The sequence below is a fragment of the Cibotium barometz genome, chromosome 45 (genome assembly GCF_041138505.1).
Source record: "Cibotium barometz isolate CiBa-2024 chromosome 45, ASM4113850v1, whole genome shotgun sequence".
In the NCBI taxonomy this organism is placed as follows: domain Eukaryota; kingdom Viridiplantae; phylum Streptophyta; class Polypodiopsida; order Cyatheales; family Cibotiaceae; genus Cibotium; species Cibotium barometz.
The window spans coordinates 23,091,878-23,109,050 of NC_141090.1; the positions used below are offsets into that span (position 1 = coordinate 23,091,878).

At 42.6% G+C, this 17,173-nt stretch overlaps 2 non-coding genes across 2 annotated transcripts; both read left to right on the forward strand.

Annotated features, from left to right (window-relative positions):
- Positions 1-2,689: 2,689 nt before the first annotated feature.
- Positions 2,690-2,914, forward strand: LOC147612543 (small nucleolar RNA U3). Its single transcript, XR_015263574.1, has one exon. It is a non-coding gene; the product is annotated as a small nucleolar RNA U3 (small nucleolar RNA).
- A 9,212-nt stretch (positions 2,915-12,126) lies between these two features.
- On the forward strand, positions 12,127-12,351 carry LOC147612544 (small nucleolar RNA U3). Its single transcript, XR_015263576.1, has one exon. It is a non-coding gene; the product is annotated as a small nucleolar RNA U3 (small nucleolar RNA).
- Positions 12,352-17,173: the final 4,822 nt, after the last annotated feature.

A 17,173-nucleotide genomic window follows, 5' to 3' on the forward strand; every position in this document is an offset into this window, starting at 1 on the left:
AGAGTATCCCCAAAATGCCGACAAAAATTGATGACAAGCTGATGTGGATCCCTAAGCAGAGAAGAAATAGAAAGCCATATAGTGATCCAACCACACAAGGATGGGTGACCATGTAGATATCACTAATAGCCCAAGGATACTACTAAGGAAGAAGCCAAATAAGGGTGCCAAAAAGGGCATTGGGAAGAGCAAACAATATCTTCCTTTATAGCATCTAAATTACTGAAAACATACAGCATAGGACATCTAGCAACCCTGCAGTTATCCCTTGAACCTCTGCTCATTCAGTCAACTGCCTGAACTTTCTCAATCTAAATCAGTTGTCTCACCTAAATGTCCTCCTAGGTCAGATCTAACTCTGAACAAGTCTGATCTTTAACTCCTCAGCTAACTCCTTTGATCTTCTACTGACCTGAATTGACCCTAACTCTCTCAGTTTGTCTCACCTGAATGTCCTCCTAGGTCAGATCTAACTCTGAACAAGTTTGATCTTTAACTCCTCAGCTAACTCCTTTGATCTTCTACTGACCTGAATTGACCCTAACTCTCTCAGTTCAGCTGCTCTACTAACTGTTTTTTGATTGAGCTAACTGTTGCTGACCTCTATCAGATCCTTGTCCTCTAGACTCACAGACTTTCTTCAAGGACCATCAACTCTCTCAAATCCTTTGGTCCAGAACTCTACTGAATCTGTCACCCCACACCACTTCTAACTATCAGCTGACTCCTACTTGACTCAGAACTCTCTACTCTTGTTTCCTCTAACACTTTTGCAAACCCCTAGACACCTAAGAATCAACAATGATCTAGCCTTGCAACTCCTAATCTGACAGCACCTGACTCCCTCTAACTCTGTTAAATACTCTCCAGCATTAAAACTATCTGATTGGCCCTGACAGACCTCTGACTATCAGACCTGACTCAAAATAGCTTCCTCTCAACCCAGAAAGACTAGTTTGACCCTTCAAGTGACTGACCCTGATGTTTAGCTGACCATGTCTAACATTGCTGGCTTTCAGCTGTGCTAACACTAGCTGAATTAGCCCCCTGACGGTAGACTTTCAATTGACACTAGCAGCCTTGATTGTGGACTTTAGATTTTGACTCACAATGATTTTTCTCAACAATTTCGATCAAAGCAACATACCCACCTCAACTAAAAAACCAAAACACAAAACTTTATCATCCACTTACAAAGGATTCAAACCCAAATTCATTGTCCTATGCATATAGATAAAACCAAATTAGTTTCAACAACCCTGAGACTTTGGGCTTAAATAAAAGAAAAATAGATGAAAAATGAGAGTGCCTCCAGAGCTCCAAACCTGATTGATGGACCCTACAACCACCTCTGGAGGTTTTCTTCTTCAAACAGAAACCAACAGTTGAGCGAAACCCTGGGTAGCACCAAGTTCTAAGAGAGGTGCAAACATAGATCCCTGGGCTTACCTGTGCAACCTAGCTGTCTTTCTCACTCTTTACAAGGTGGGATTAAAAGATGCAACCCTCCTAGAGCGAGGAAAGAAAAGTTAACAAAATCATCATCACGCTCAAGAATCTTGCATCAACAAATCACACCAAAACAGGTATGGGTGCCCAAAAAGCAAGATAAGGGAAAAGCTAAGATAGAGCACACACGGACTAAAGAAGAGCAAGAGCAAGAGCAGCTTCAGAAGCAAATCCAAGAACTACCCTCTTCTTCTCAGCCTTTGCATGATGGAATCCCAACTTCCCTATAATTCGATGAAGTCTCTGATGATGAGCACAGTAGTGTGAAGATTGTCCCAGCACAAGATGGCTTAAAAACCAACAACGTCTCATTCTTAATCTAGGTGGAAGCCAAGCTCATCAAAATGATGCAGAGCCCCTCAACTCGAGTAACAAAATGCATCCATTACGGGCACTTGGTGTGCAGACACTTACCATTGTAGGTAATCCAAAAATCTTTACAAGGTGGGACTCGTGATTTTCCCAAGTTTCCTAACATCTGGAGGCCTTTAGAAACGAGTCCTAATGGGAAGGGAGGGATTGCGATTATTTTGCAAGAAGGCGAATGTGAAAAGCCTCCCAAGGCTTACAAAAACCCTACCACCTATGTGGCCCTAGTGCATCCTTGATTTACCTATGTGGGTGGAGGACGAGAAAGGGTGGTGCATGAGAGGTAAAAGTCACATGATATTGGAGCGTTCTAGTGGACTGCACAAACAATAACTCCCCATATCCCAAAGAGCATAAACCACAGCCCATGTACAAAACGGTGAAGGGCCTCCCACTACGGTCGTGCGCGAACGCTCCATGGATCCATGCTATACCTAGAACGATGATTGTGTAGATGTTGGGAAGCATAAGGCTTTGAAAGGGGTCTAAGGGCTCACATGGAGGCCGTAGAATATTATGGTCGATAGCATGGTACATAGATTATAACACATCGTGATTTGATCTCACCACCACACGCAGTCATCAGTGATAGCAATGTCATGATATGCTCGAGCTCGCCATTAATGTTGCATATGAGAGGAGGAGGCGGAGGTGTGGTGCGCGAGGAAATTGGTTGTATTTGAAGCCCTAGCCTATGACACGCAATTTAATCATCATAAGGTGCGGAGATAGAGGGGTGAAAAACCCACATAGCAACATTGCCAGCTTAAGCGTCACATTTATGGGCTCGACGGGGGACTTCTCATCTAGCACGACTATACTTGAACAGGATCTGTTCTATAGTTCGTACATCTTGCCTGAGCATTCCTGCTCTGACAAGTCGCACAGCCCGGAAGACGAAAGGAGGCTCAGCCGCCAGAGCGTGAATAACTTGCCAGGGCTGCTGGGTGTCCCCGCCCTCCGCCCTGCGCCTTGATGACCGTCCCGCCGTGCTCATTCCGCCGGTGGTGAAGGCTGCTGAGCGATCTGACGGGTGTTTTCCCCACCCGCCATTTTTGGCATATATATATATTTTGCAAAGCCCAACAACAACTGCTTCGCTTCTTCCCCGTCGTGTGTCTGGGCGGCATCCCACCACCGTTTCTCTTTGGCTGCTGGCCAGCCAGCCAGCCTCTCACACTTACCCGCCGACCTTCATTCGGAATGTGCCCCTTCATGTCATTCCAGTGTGGTTAACCACCACCACTAAGCTCCTTCACTCCTCCCAAACACATTTATAGACACTATTGCACTACATAAATCCCCTTTCTTATACCTCAACCTCCTAAGCTCATTTAGACATGTTGACCAAAGCGGTTCAGACAATTGTATCACACTCATCATTGGCGAGGTGGCCTCCTCAACCCATGGGAGGAGTCCTCCCTATCTCCATGTGTTAAGTACATATATTAGTAAATACAAAATATGCATAACTAATTCCAAGAAAATATTGGTGACCAAGAAATGGACCTAATCCTCAGAGTCTTCGGGTGTGGGAAAGGCTCATAGTTCTGGTTCTCATCTTTACCCTGTTGTTGCAACGTTTAGACATGTTGTATCACACTCATCATTGCGAGGCGGCCTCAACCCATGGGATAATTCTGCCCTGTCCACACAGGTTATCTTCAAGGGTTGGTTTTCTTTGTGTATATAAATGCGATTGGTCTCCCAATAATGAACCAACCTTGCTTCCCTCATGTAAGGCCTTTTGAGGATCATTGTGTATGACCATCTCCTCTCTAAAAGTCTACACCATAAATGTGTAGTGGAAGCCTAGTCCAAAAGTCTTGATTTTTGCATCTTGCAAGATGCCAATGGAATTGGTCATGTTCCTCAAAAGGAGCTGGCTAAATGCGTAAGGGACATACACTGTTCCTTCCCTAGGAGGTGGTGCCTGTGTGATGGGGATGAGATAAAGTCCTCATTCCACCGATCGCCTCAGAGAAAATGTTGCATTGGCTATGGTGAGCCATGGAAGGCCATTTTTCACCTCCCACTAAGTCCTCCCTCAATGTATCTAGCAATGTGGGGCTTGCTTGGATTGGTTCTAGAGGTAGAGGGCTTCGAAACTTGTTCTATCTATGACCTCTTGAGAATGGTTATGGGTCTGTCTGACACCTTGGGAAAACTCTAAGATCCCTTTACTAGTTCTATGATTGGCTTTGGGATAGGGTCTAGGAAGATATCCTCAAGTGGGATTAGTGCTTTGTATTGAACCACCTGCTCTAGCACTAGCTCTAGTTTAGTGTCACGTACCTTCCTTTTACAAGCTCCTTGGCTTGTTTCATCCTCACTTTCTCCAACAAGGGGTTGGGGTAATCCTTGAGTTCCATTAGAAGGTTTTCATAGTTTATGGGTTTTTTTTCTGCTTGGAAAGAGTGGGTTTCAGGGAGATGACCTCTGAGTTTTCATAGTTTATGGGTTTCTTTTCCGCTTGGGAAGAGTGGCGTTTGAGGGAGGTGACCTCTGAGTTCTCATCCGAATCACTTTTAATCTCTCTCCTCCCATCTCTTTCTCTACCCTCTCTCTCTATCTCTCTCCATCCTCTCTCTCTCTCTCCCTCTCTCGTCTCATCTTTCTCTCTCCCCTCGGTCACATCATCATCATCTCTCTCTCTCTCTCTCTCTCTCTCTCTCTCTCTCTCTCACCTCATCTCCCATCTTGCCTCCCTCCCTCCGTGCTGTTAATATTTCCGGTCATTAGGAGGCATTTGAACATATTTTGGGCCTTTTACTAATGAAAGTAATTAGCAACGGACCAATAGGAATAGAGGATTGTGCACATTTGGTCTCCTTTGAATATAGGGAGGGAGACTAGGCTATAGGGAGGGGGACTAGGCTTTCAGTACTAATAATTACACTTGTCCCTTTAAAAAGGTAGGGGGTTTAGGGTAGGTATGGTCCCACCATTTTTCGTGGCTCAAAAAATCCTTCAAATTTTCGAGATCCCCCCAAAACTCACATTTCCCCCCAAAAACCCATCTCAAATTTCATTGTAATCAAAAATTTCATTTTCAAGTCCGCTTTCCCTCTTGAACGTCCAAATTAAACTCTTCCTCTCTTTCTCTTCCATCTCTATCTCATTTGCCCAACCCTAATGAAACCATCAAAGCCCAAAACCCTAATCTTTCTCCTCCATCTTAATCTCCCTCCCTTCTCGCAGCTCCATCTCTTTCATCTTCAAGGCTCCCGTAAAACCCTAGTCTGCACATCTCTTTCCTTTTTACTCTAAACATAACCTTTCTACTCCACCTTCCAAGAAGATATGGCCGCACCAAGAAGACCAGAAAACGAGATTGAGGAGATATCCTTGCACAACAAGAAGGACGACGATGGTGCTTTGGTGGGAGAGGCATTTCGTAAGAGCGCTTGGGTTTATCTACAGCCTGTTGTGCTGCAATCGGGCCTCACCGAGTTCGACGGCGAAAATGTACTAGAGCACCATTGGAAAGGTTGTTTACAAGGCTTCAATAAGGCAAGCAATGGAAAACTAGTGGCCACGGTACAACATGTTTACACAGCACGAGATATCCATCTTCACCAACAAACTTGATTTCCAGACAATTGTAAGTATCGTAGTAGGTAGAAAGGGGCATGTGAGATTTTCTGACAGAGATGTTTCAATCTAAGTCAACTTATTTCTTGTTTGCAGATATTTTTCCTTCAAACATGGTAGAGGAGTAGCCATTGCAAAGCCTTACACCGGAACATTTCAAGCATTGCATGCAGATATTTTTCCTTCAAACATGGTAGAGGAGCAGCCATTGGAAAGCCATTGGAAAGCCTTACACCGGAACATTTCAAGCATTGCATGCAGACATTGGTCAAGCAATGTTTTCTTGTGTAAAACAAGTGCAGAACTTCTTAAGGAAAAGGTTTTCTTTTATCGACACTCCTATTTGGTGCCAAAGCAGGACGGTGCTTATTAGCTTACAACCTCTCATTCCATACTTTGCCAGCATGTTCATTACATATTGTCTTCGAACTAACCAAATGCCTTTTTTTTTACCACTTCAATGCCAAGAAAGTATCTCAATTCTCCCAAGTATCTCATATCAAATTCACCACATAATGAAGCTTTCACATCAGCAATATCCTTTCTTGAATCACCTACACGATCAAGTCATCTATATAGATGACAATCACCACAATACCTTGTGTTGTCTTCTTTGCATATAGTGATGAATCTAAAGTTCCCACATGAACACCAATGCTAATGAGATACCTGCTTATCTTGTCTATCCAAGCACGTGGTGCTTGCTTCAATCCGTACAAGACCTTCTTCAACTTACATACATGTGTAGGGTATTTGGGATGCACATAGCCTTCTGGCTGCTTCATGAACACTTATTCTTGCAATTCACCATTTAGAAATGCATTCTTTACATCCATTTAACACATTTTCCAACCATTTGACACAACCAATGCAATCACAGATTTCATTGTTCCCATCTTAGCCACACGGTATCATAATCCAAGCCATGTGTCTATGCATATCCCTTTGTGTGACCAGCCTTGCTTTATGCCTTTCTATTAATCCATTTGCCTTACATCTCACTTTATACACCCTTTTGCAACTAATGACATTATTTCCACTTGGTAATGCAATCGAGTCCCATGTATCATTGTATACTAAGGTATCCATTTCTTTGTCCATTGCTTTTTCCCATACATGCTTTCCAATAGATTCTCCAAAACATGATGGTTCCACATGCTTTTTCATTGATGTCATGTATGCATAATGCATTGCATACCCATTATATGTCAATCTCTCCACTAGATACCTAATCGTTTGTGATCTTCTCAAAACCTGTAGATCACTTTGTACACCCTATTTGTACACCCTGTGCTCTTGCACGTGGAGGAACATATATCTCTTACCTTACACCCTGTGCTCTTGCATGTGGAGATTTGAATCTTACAACCACTTTCTCATACAAAAACTTGGTTATTAACCACATGCAACACACATAAACTCTCAGCATAGAGTGAAATCTTATAGACTCAGAGCAAGAATAGATGTCGGGGTCATCCATCATTTTCCTAATTAACAAAAAACAAATTAGCATTATCTTGATCAAGCCATTTTCATTCATAAGAATGCACAAGTCTCGTACAAATCACGTGAATTAGGATTTGTATCAATGCGCTAAGTTTTCTATAACGAATATTTGTATACGTTCCAATTTGGTTCTACAGAGTTGAGTTACTTTCCAATTTCTTAAGTGACATGGTGGATTTTCTCTTAGAAGGATTGATGGTAGTAACCACAAGTCTTCTGTGTACTATCCACAAAAAACTAGATAGCATAAACAAGGTCCTATGCATTGTGCACTATGTTTACAAAGACAGTTGAGGCATCAAGGATGAATTGTGAGAATAAGCTCTCATCCACTTTATAGGCTTGCAAAACTGCCTATAAAACCTCAATTGGGACTACATCGTATAACCTAGTCTTTGGACTTTCGGACTTGATGCCATACTCTCGATTGAATTCATGATCCCAACCTCAAGGAAGGTAACATAGCAAATGGAATGAAAGCATAAGCAAGGCCCTATGTTGAAAGAATAAACAAGGTCCTATGCATTGTCCTTACAAAGAAGCTCCTATGCACTGTGTTTACAAAGACAGTTGAGGCATCAAGGATGAATTGGGAGAATAAGCTCTCATCCACTTTATGGTCTTGCAAAATTGCCTATAAAACCTCAATTGGGACTACATCATATAACCTAGTCTTTGGACTTTTGGACTTGATGCCATACTCTCGATTGAATTCATGATCCCAACCTTGAGGAGGGTAGAATAGCAAATGGAATGAGCGGACAGTGAGTTGTCTGAACGACTCATAGAGATCCAGAAACTTAATGAAGCAAGGTTATACTCAGTGTGGTGGGCATGGATGCCGAGAAAAAGAGAAGGAAAAGATGCCAATATCAAAACCAAGAGGTTCAAGGAAGGGGACCTAGTTCTACTTTATAATCTGAACAGAAATAAAAGGAATTTAAAGTTGAGAGGGATGGGTCCTTTCAGAATCTACAAACTCACAACTAGAGGGACATCACATCTAGAAATTCTTGATGGAGTACAAATGGAAGGATTCCTCAATGGGAGCAAACTTAGAAAATACTATGGGCCACTGTCTTATGAATAAATTTAAGCCATTCACAAAGGCTCAAAAAAAAGAGAAAACATGAGACTAAGATGAAGAGACGATCCCAATGGGAAGCTAAAGCTGGGGCAAAAAAAGAAAAGCAAAGGAAAGGTATCATACCTATCCACATGGCTGAAATGCATAACAATCATGAGGAGGAAGAGGTCAAACCCGTGAGGTTGTTTTAGTATTTATGTGAAAAAGGTACACGAAACAATAGTCGTGCATCGTTGAGATCTTCATGATTGATCGCAATTGTCTAGACATTGGGTGGGGGGGGGGGGGCAAGATGAGCCCGGATGGGCGTTGGAGGTGGGGAAACTGCTACACAATCATCTAGAACATCTTTATGGGTAGACGGTGGTACCTAAAGGGAAAACTCACTACCTCTCACACTTTGCAGCAAAATGGTGTTGCATAGCACAAGAATTGTGCTAATGTTGAGATGGAAAGGAGTATGCTTAATAACAGGAATCTACTTAAATCCTTTTGGACTAAGGCAGTTAACACAGGTATGTACATTCTTAACAGGAGTGCAACAATACCCCATGCATGCAAGCCTCACAGCTCGATCTTGGATGAAGTTATCGAATGGTTTACAATCCATCATGCCACTGTTCGTCCATGATCCCTCGTCCGTCCATGAGTTGTTATCCATCCTCGATCCATCCACAAGTTGTCGTAGATCCTTGATCTATCCAGTTAGAGAGGGGTGTTCTCATAAAGGGGAGGGCCATTGATGCCATCAAAGGAATAATCATCCAGAATAGGATGCTTTCCAATTATTTTAGGGAAAGCCTAGAGAGAGAAAAAGGGATTAGGGTTAGAGAGAGAGAAAATAACTTTAGGTGAAAGAAAATACCCTAGATTAATTTAGAAATTATTTAGAAGGATATTTAGAGTTTTTGGAGATAAAGAATGCATTTAGTGATGCCAATTTTCCATGGATTATAGCAGATGTGGCTGATTTTTCTTATTGCAAAAGCCAACCTTATCCATGTCCCTAAACACTAAGCTCTTCGATGATTTGCTTGGGTTGGTGATCCTTAAATTCATGAGAAAGTCTCTCCTTATATGAGCCTTGCAAAGGAGTAGCACGTTGGCATGTTGGTGAGGTGCTTAGATTTCCTCGTGAACAAAAAAAACATAGCCAAACTTGCTTTGTTGGATATAGGAGCAGGAAAAAACTTAGTTATATGAGACTTGGGTCTCATATGGGAAACCTGCCCTTGATCCGACCAAAGCTTTGGTACAAATAGTCTCAAGTTTTTATAATGAATGTAAAGGGATGTGAAAGATTAAGTTCCACATCAATTTTTATCCCATTGGTGGAAGGTAGTTTTTATGTATAATACTTAAAGAGATCATCCTTGGAAGGGGATGGATTGTTAAACATGACTGCAACATTGATTGGACCATGAGGACAACCACAATCAAGTTAGCACAAAAGAGTTGGGATAGAGATCTCTACTGATATACAAAAGTTACTAACATTACTACAAGTAGGTCCCATTCAGCCGGTAAGCGCAATTATTCATAAACTCAAAGCCTCTAATCAACCCCCATCACATCCTTAAAACCAAAAGTAAAGGAGTTAAAATCCCAACCAAAGGATGAAATCTTCTTTAAAAATCAAGGAGGCACCATAAAAGAAACCAAATGCTAGCAACCAATACGTCCAATCCTGCTACCTCGGTTTCTCAAAAAGTCCCAATGAACCAGGATGAAGCAAATGTGGGTATCGAAGACACCAAGGAAACCTAATTATGAGCCAACCAAATAGCTAAAGCCCAAGAAAAAAAACCCTAAACAGGTGTGGATTCCAAAGGAGAGTATCCCTAAAATGCCGACAAAAATTGATGACAAGCTGATGTGGATCCCTAAGCAGAGAAGAAATAGAAAGCCATATAGTGATCCAACCACACAAGGATGGGTGACCATGTAAATATCACTAATAGCCCAAGGATACTCCTAAGGAAGAAGCCAAATAAGGGTGCCAAAAAGGGCGTTGGGAAGAGCAAACAATATCTTCCTTTATAGCATCTAAATCACTGAAAACATACAGCACGGGACATCTAGCAACCCTACAGTTATCCCTTGAGCCTCTGCTCATTCAGTCAACCGCCTGAACTTTCTCAATCTAAATCAGTTGTCTCACCTAAATGTCCTCCTAGGTCAGATCTAACTCTGAACAAGTCTGATCTTTAACTCCTCAGCTAACTCCTTTGACCTTCTGCTGACCTGAATTGACCCGAACTCTCTCAGTTCAGCTGCTCTACTAACTGTTTTTTGATTGAGCTAACTGTTTGCTGACCTCTATCAAATCCTTGTCCTCTAGAATCACAGACTTTCTTCCAGGACCATCAACTCTCTCAAATCCTTTGGTCCAGAACTCTATTGAATCTGTCACCCCACACCACTTCTAACTATCAGCTGACTCCTACCTGACTCAGAACTCTCTACTCTTGTTTCCTCTAACACTTTTACAAACCCCTAGACACCTAAGAATCAACAATGATCTAGCCTTGCAACTCCTAATCTGACAGCACCTGACTCCCTCTAACTCTGTTAAATACTCTCCAGCATTAAAACTATGTGATTGGCCCTCACAGACCTCTGACTATCAGACCTGACTCAAAATAGCTTCCTCTCAACCCAGAAAGACTAGTTTGACCCTTCAAGTGACTGACCCTGATGTTTAGCTAACCCTACAACCACCTCTGGAGGTTTTCTTCTTCAAACAGAAACCAACAGTTGAGCGAAACCCTGGGTAGCACCAAGTTCTAAGAGAGGTGCAAACATAGATCCCTGGGCTTACCTGTGCAACCTAGCTGTCTTTCTCACTCTTTACAAGGTGGGATTAAAAGATGCAACCCTCCTAGAGCGAGGAAAGAAAAGTTAACAAAATCATCATCACGCTCAAGAATCTTGCATCAACAAATCACACCAAAACAGGTATGGGTGCCCAAAAAGCAAGATAAGGGAAAAGCTAAGATAGAGCACACACGGACTAAAGAAGAGCAAGAGCAAGAGCAGCTTCAGAAGCAAATCCAAGAACTACCCTCTTCTTCTCAGCCTTTGCATGATGGAATCCCAACTTCCCTATAATTCGATGAAGTCTCTGATGATGAGCACAGTAGTGTGAAGATTGTCCCAGCACAAGATGGCTTAAAAACCAACAACGTCTCATTCTTAATCTAGGTGGAAGCCAAGCTCATCAAAATGATGCAGAGCCCCTCAACTCGAGTAACAAAATGCATCCATTACGGGCACTTGGTGTGCAGACACTTACCATTGTAGGTAATCCAAAAATCTTTACAAGGTGGGACTCGTGATTTTCCCAAGTTTCCTAACATCTGGAGGCCTTTAGAAACGAGTCCTAATGGGAAGGGAGGGATTGCGATTATTTTGCAAGAAGGCGAATGTGAAAAGCCTCCCAAGGCTTACAAAAACCCTACCACCTATGTGGCCCTAGTGCATCCTTGATTTACCTATGTGGGTGGAGGACGAGAAAGGGTGGTGCATGAGAGGTAAAAGTCACATGATATTGGAGCGTTCTAGTGGACTGCACAAACAATAACTCCCCATATCCCAAAGAGCATAAACCACAGCCCATGTACAAAACGGTGAAGGGCCTCCCACTACGGTCGTGCGCGAACGCTCCATGGATCCATGCTATACCTAGAACGATGATTGTGTAGATGTTGGGAAGCATAAGGCTTTGAAAGGGGTCTAAGGGCTCACATGGAGGCCGTAGAATATTATGGTCGATAGCATGGTACATAGATTATAACACATCGTGATTTGATCTCACCACCACACGCAGTCATCAGTGATAGCAATGTCATGATATGCTCGAGCTCGCCATTAATGTTGCATATGAGAGGAGGAGGCGGAGGTGTGGTGCGCGAGGAAATTGGTTGTATTTGAAGCCCTAGCCTATGACACGCAATTTAATCATCATAAGGTGCGGAGATAGAGGGGTGAAAAACCCACATAGCAACATTGCCAGCTTAAGCGTCACCTTTATGGGCTCGACGGGGGACTTCTCATCTAGCACGACTATACTTGAACAGGATCTGTTCTATAGTTCGTACATCTTGCCTGAGCATTCCTGCTCTGACAAGTCGCACAGCCCGGAAGACGAAAGGAGGCTCAGCCGCCAGAGCGTGAATAACTTGCCAGGGCTGCTGGGTGTCCCCGCCCTCCGCCCTGCGCCTTGATGACCGTCCCGCCGTGCTCATTCGGCCGGTGGTGAAGGCTGCTGAGCGATCTGACGGGTGTTTCCCCCACCCGCCATTTTTGGCATATATATATATTTTGCAAAGCCCAACAACAACTGCTTCGCTTCTTCCCCGTCGTGTGTCTGGGCGGCATCCCACCACCGTTTCTCTTTGGCTGCTGGCCAGCCAGCCAGCCTCTCACACTTACCCGCCGACCTTCATTCGGAATGTGCCCCTTCATGTCATTCCAGTGTGGTTAACCACCACCACTAAGCTCCTTCACTCCTCCCAAACACATTTATAGACACTATTGCACTACATAAATCCCCTTTCTTATACCTCAACCTCCTAAGCTCATTTAGACATGTTGACCAAAGCGGTTCAGACAATTGTATCACACTCATCATTGGCGAGGTGGCCTCCTCAACCCATGGGAGGAGTCCTCCCTATCTCCATGTGTTAAGTACATATATTAGTAAATACAAAATATGCATAACTAATTCCAAGAAAATATTGGTGACCAAGAAATGGACCTAATCCTCAGAGTCTTCGGGTGTGGGAAAGGCTCATAGTTCTGGTTCTCATCTTTACCCTGTTGTTGCAACGTTTAGACATGTTGTATCACACTCATCATTGCGAGGCGGCCTCAACCCATGGGATAATTCTGCCCTGTCCACACAGGTTATCTTCAAGGGTTGGTTTTCTTTGTGTATATAAATGCGATTGGTCTCCCAATAATGAACCAACCTTGCTTCCCTCATGTAAGGCCTTTTGAGGATCATTGTGTATGACCATCTCCTCTCTAAAAGTCTACACCATAAATGTGTAGTGGAAGCCTAGTCCAAAAGTCTTGATTTTTGCATCTTGCAAGATGCCAATGGAATTGGTCATGTTCCTCAAAAGGAGCTGGCTAAATGCGTAAGGGACATACACTGTTCCTTCCCTAGGAGGTGGTGCCTGTGTGATGGGGATGAGATAAAGTCCTCATTCCACCGATCGCCTCAGAGAAAATGTTGCATTGGCTATGGTGAGCCATGGAAGGCCATTTTTCACCTCCCACTAAGTCCTCCCTCAATGTATCTAGCAATGTGGGGCTTGCTTGGATTGGTTCTAGAGGTAGAGGGCTTCGAAACTTGTTCTATCTATGACCTCTTGAGAATGGTTATGGGTCTGTCTGACACCTTGGGAAATCTCTAAGATCCCTTTACTAGTTCTATGATTGGCTTTGGGATAGGGTCTAGGAAGATATCCTCAAGTGGGATTAGTGCTTTGTATTGAACCACCTGCTCTAGCACTAGCTCTAGTTTAGTGTCACGTACCTTCCTTTTACAAGCTCCTTGGCTTGTTTCATCCTCACTTTCTCCAACAAGGGGTTGGGGTAATCCTTCAGTTCCATTAGAAGGTTTTCATAGTTTATGGGTTTTTTTTCTGCTTGGAAAGAGTGGGTTTCAGGGAGATGACCTCTGAGTTTTCATAGTTTATGGGTTTCTTTTCCGCTTGGGAAGAGTGGCGTTTGAGGGAGGTGACCTCTGAGTTCTCATCCGAATCACTTTTAATCTCTCTCCTCCCATCTCTTTCTCTACCCTCTCTCTATCTCTCTCCATCCTCTCTCTCTCTCTCCCTCTCTCGTCTCATCTTTCTCTCTCCCCTCGGTCACATCATCTCTCTCTCTCTCTCTCTCTCTCTCTCTCTCTCTCTCACCTCATCTCCCATCTTGCCTCCCTCCCTCCGTGCTGTTAATATTTCCGGTCATTAGGGGGCATTTGAACATATTTTGGGCCTTTTACTAATGAAAGTAATTAGCAACGGACCAATAGGAATAGAGGATTGTGCACATCTGGTCTCCTTTGAATATAGGGAGGGAGACTATGCTATAGGGAGGGACACTAGGCTTTCAGTACTAATAATTACACTTGTCTCTTTAAAAAGGTAGGGGGTTTAGGGTAGGTATGGTCCCACCATTTTTCGTGGCTCAAAAAATCCTTCAAATTTTCGAGATCCCCCCAAAACTCACATTTCCCCCCAAAAACCCATCTCAAATTTCATTGTAATCAAAAATTTCATTTTCAAGTCCGCTTTCCCTCTTGAACGTCCAAATTAAACTCTTCCTCTCTTTCTCTTCCATCTCTATCTCATTTGCCCAACCCTAATGAAACCATCAAAGCCCGAAACCCTAATCTTTCTCCTCCATCTTAATCTCCCTCCCTTCTCGGAGCTCCATCTCTTTCATCTTCAAGGCTCCCGTAAAACCCTAGTCTGCACATCTCTTTCCTTTTTACTCTAAACATAACCTTTCTACTCCACCTTCCAAGAAGATATGGCCACACCAAGAAGACCAGAAAACGAGATTGAGGAGATATCCTTGCACAACAAGAAGGACGATGATGGTGCTTTGGTGGGAGAGGCATTTCGTAAGAGCGCTTGGGTTTATCTACAGCCTACTGTGCTGCAATCGGGCATCACCGAGTTCGACGGCGAAAATGTACTAGAGCACCATTGGAAAGGTGGTTTACAAGGCTTCAATAAGGCAAGCAATGGAAAACTAGTGGCCACAGTACAACATGTTTACACAGCACGAGATATCCATCTTCACCAACAAACTTGATTTCCAGACAATTGTAAGTATCGTAGTAGGTAGAAAGGGGCATGTGAGATTTTCTGACAGAGATGTTTCAATCTAAGTCAACTTATTTCTTGTTTGCAGATATTTTTCCTTCAAACATGATAGAGGAGCAGCCATTGGAAAGCCTTACACCGGAACATTTCAAGCATTGCATGCAGATATTTTTCCTTCAAACATGGTAGAGGAGCAGCCATTGGAAAGCCATTGGAAAGCCTTACACCGGAACATTTCAAGCATTGCATGCAGACATTGGTCAAGCAATGTTTTCTTGTGTAAAACAAGTGCAGAACTTCTTAAGGAAAAGGTTTTCTTTTATCGACACTCCTATTTGGTGCCAAAGCAGGACGGTGCTTATTAGCTTACAACCTCTCATTCCATACTTTGCCAGCATGTTCATTACATATTGTCTTCGAACTAACCAAATGCCTTTTTTTTTACCACTTCAATGCCAAGAAAGTATCTCAATTCTCCCAAGTATCTCATATCAAATTCACCACATAATGAAGCTTTCACATCAGCAATATCCTTTCTTGAATCACCTACACGATCAAGTCATCTATATAGATGACAATCACCACAATACCTTGTGTTGTCTTCTTTGCATATAGTGATGAATCTAAAGTTCCCACATGAACACCAATGCTAATGAGATACCTGCTTATCTTGTCTATCCAAGCACGTGGTGCTTGCTTCAATCCGTACAAGACCTTCTTCAACTTACATACATGTGTAGGGTATTTGGGATGCACATAGCCTTCTGGCTGCTTCATGAACACTTATTCTTGCAATTCACCATTTAGAAATGCATTCTTTACATCCATTTAACACATTTTCCAACCATTTGACACAACCAATGCAATCACAGAATTCATTGTTCCCATCTTAGCCACACAGTATCATAATCCAAGCCATGTGTCTATGCATATCCCTTTGTGTGACCAGCCTTGCTTTATGCCTTTCTATTAATCCATTTGCCTTACATCTCACTTTATACACCCTTTTGCAACTAATGACATTATTTCCACTTGGTAATGCAATCGAGTCCCATGTATCATTGTATACTAAGGTATCCATTTCTTTGTCCATTGCTTTTTCCCATACATGCTTTCCAATAGATTCTCCAAAACATGATGGTTCCACATGCTTTTTCATTGATGTCATGTATGCATAATGCATTGCATACCCATTATATGTCAATCTCTCCACTAGATACCTAATCGTTTGTGATCTTCTCAAAACCTGTAGATCACTTTGTACACCCTGTTTGTACACCCTGTGCTCTTGCACGTGGAGGAACATATATCTCTTACCTTACACCCTGTGCTCTTGCATGTGGAGATTTGAATCTTACAACCACTTTCTCATACAAAAACTTGGTTATTAACCACATGCAACACACATAAACTCTCAGCATAGAGTGAAATCTTATAGACTCAGAGCAAGAATAGATGTCGGGGTCATCCATCATTTTCCTAATTAACAAAAAACAAATTAGCATTATCTTGATCAAGCCATTTTCATTCATAAGAATGCACAAGTCTCGTACAAATCACGTGAATTAGGATTTGTATCAATGCGCTAAGTTTTCTATAACGAATATTTGTATACGTTCCAATTTGGTTCTACAGAGTTGAGTTACTTTCCAATTTCTTAAGTGACATGGTGGATTTTCTCTTAGAAGGATTGATGGTAGTAACCACAAGTCTTCTGTGTACTATCCACAAAAAACTAGATAGCATAAACAAGGTCCTATGCATTGTGCACTATGTTTACAAAGACAGTTGAGGCATCAAGGATGAATTGTGAGAATAAGCTCTCATCCACTTTATAGGCTTGCAAAACTGCCTATAAAACCTCAATTGGGACTACATCGTATAACCTAGTCTTTGGACTTTCGGACTTGATGCCATACTCTCGATTGAATTCATGATCCCAACCTCAAGGAAGGTAACATAGCAAATGGAATGAAAGCATAAGCAAGGCCCTATGTTGAAAGAATAAACAAGGTCCTATGCATTGTCCTTACAAAGAAGCTCCTATGCACTGTGTTTACAAAGACAGTTGAGGCATCAAGGATGAATTGGGAGAATAAGCTCTCATCCACTTTATGGTCTTGCAAAATTGCCTATAAAACCTCAATTGGGACTACATCATATAACCTAGTCTTTGGACTTTTGGACTTGATGCCATACTCTCGATTGAATTCATGATCCCAACCTTGAGGAGGGTAGAATAGCAAATGGAATGAGCGGACAGTGA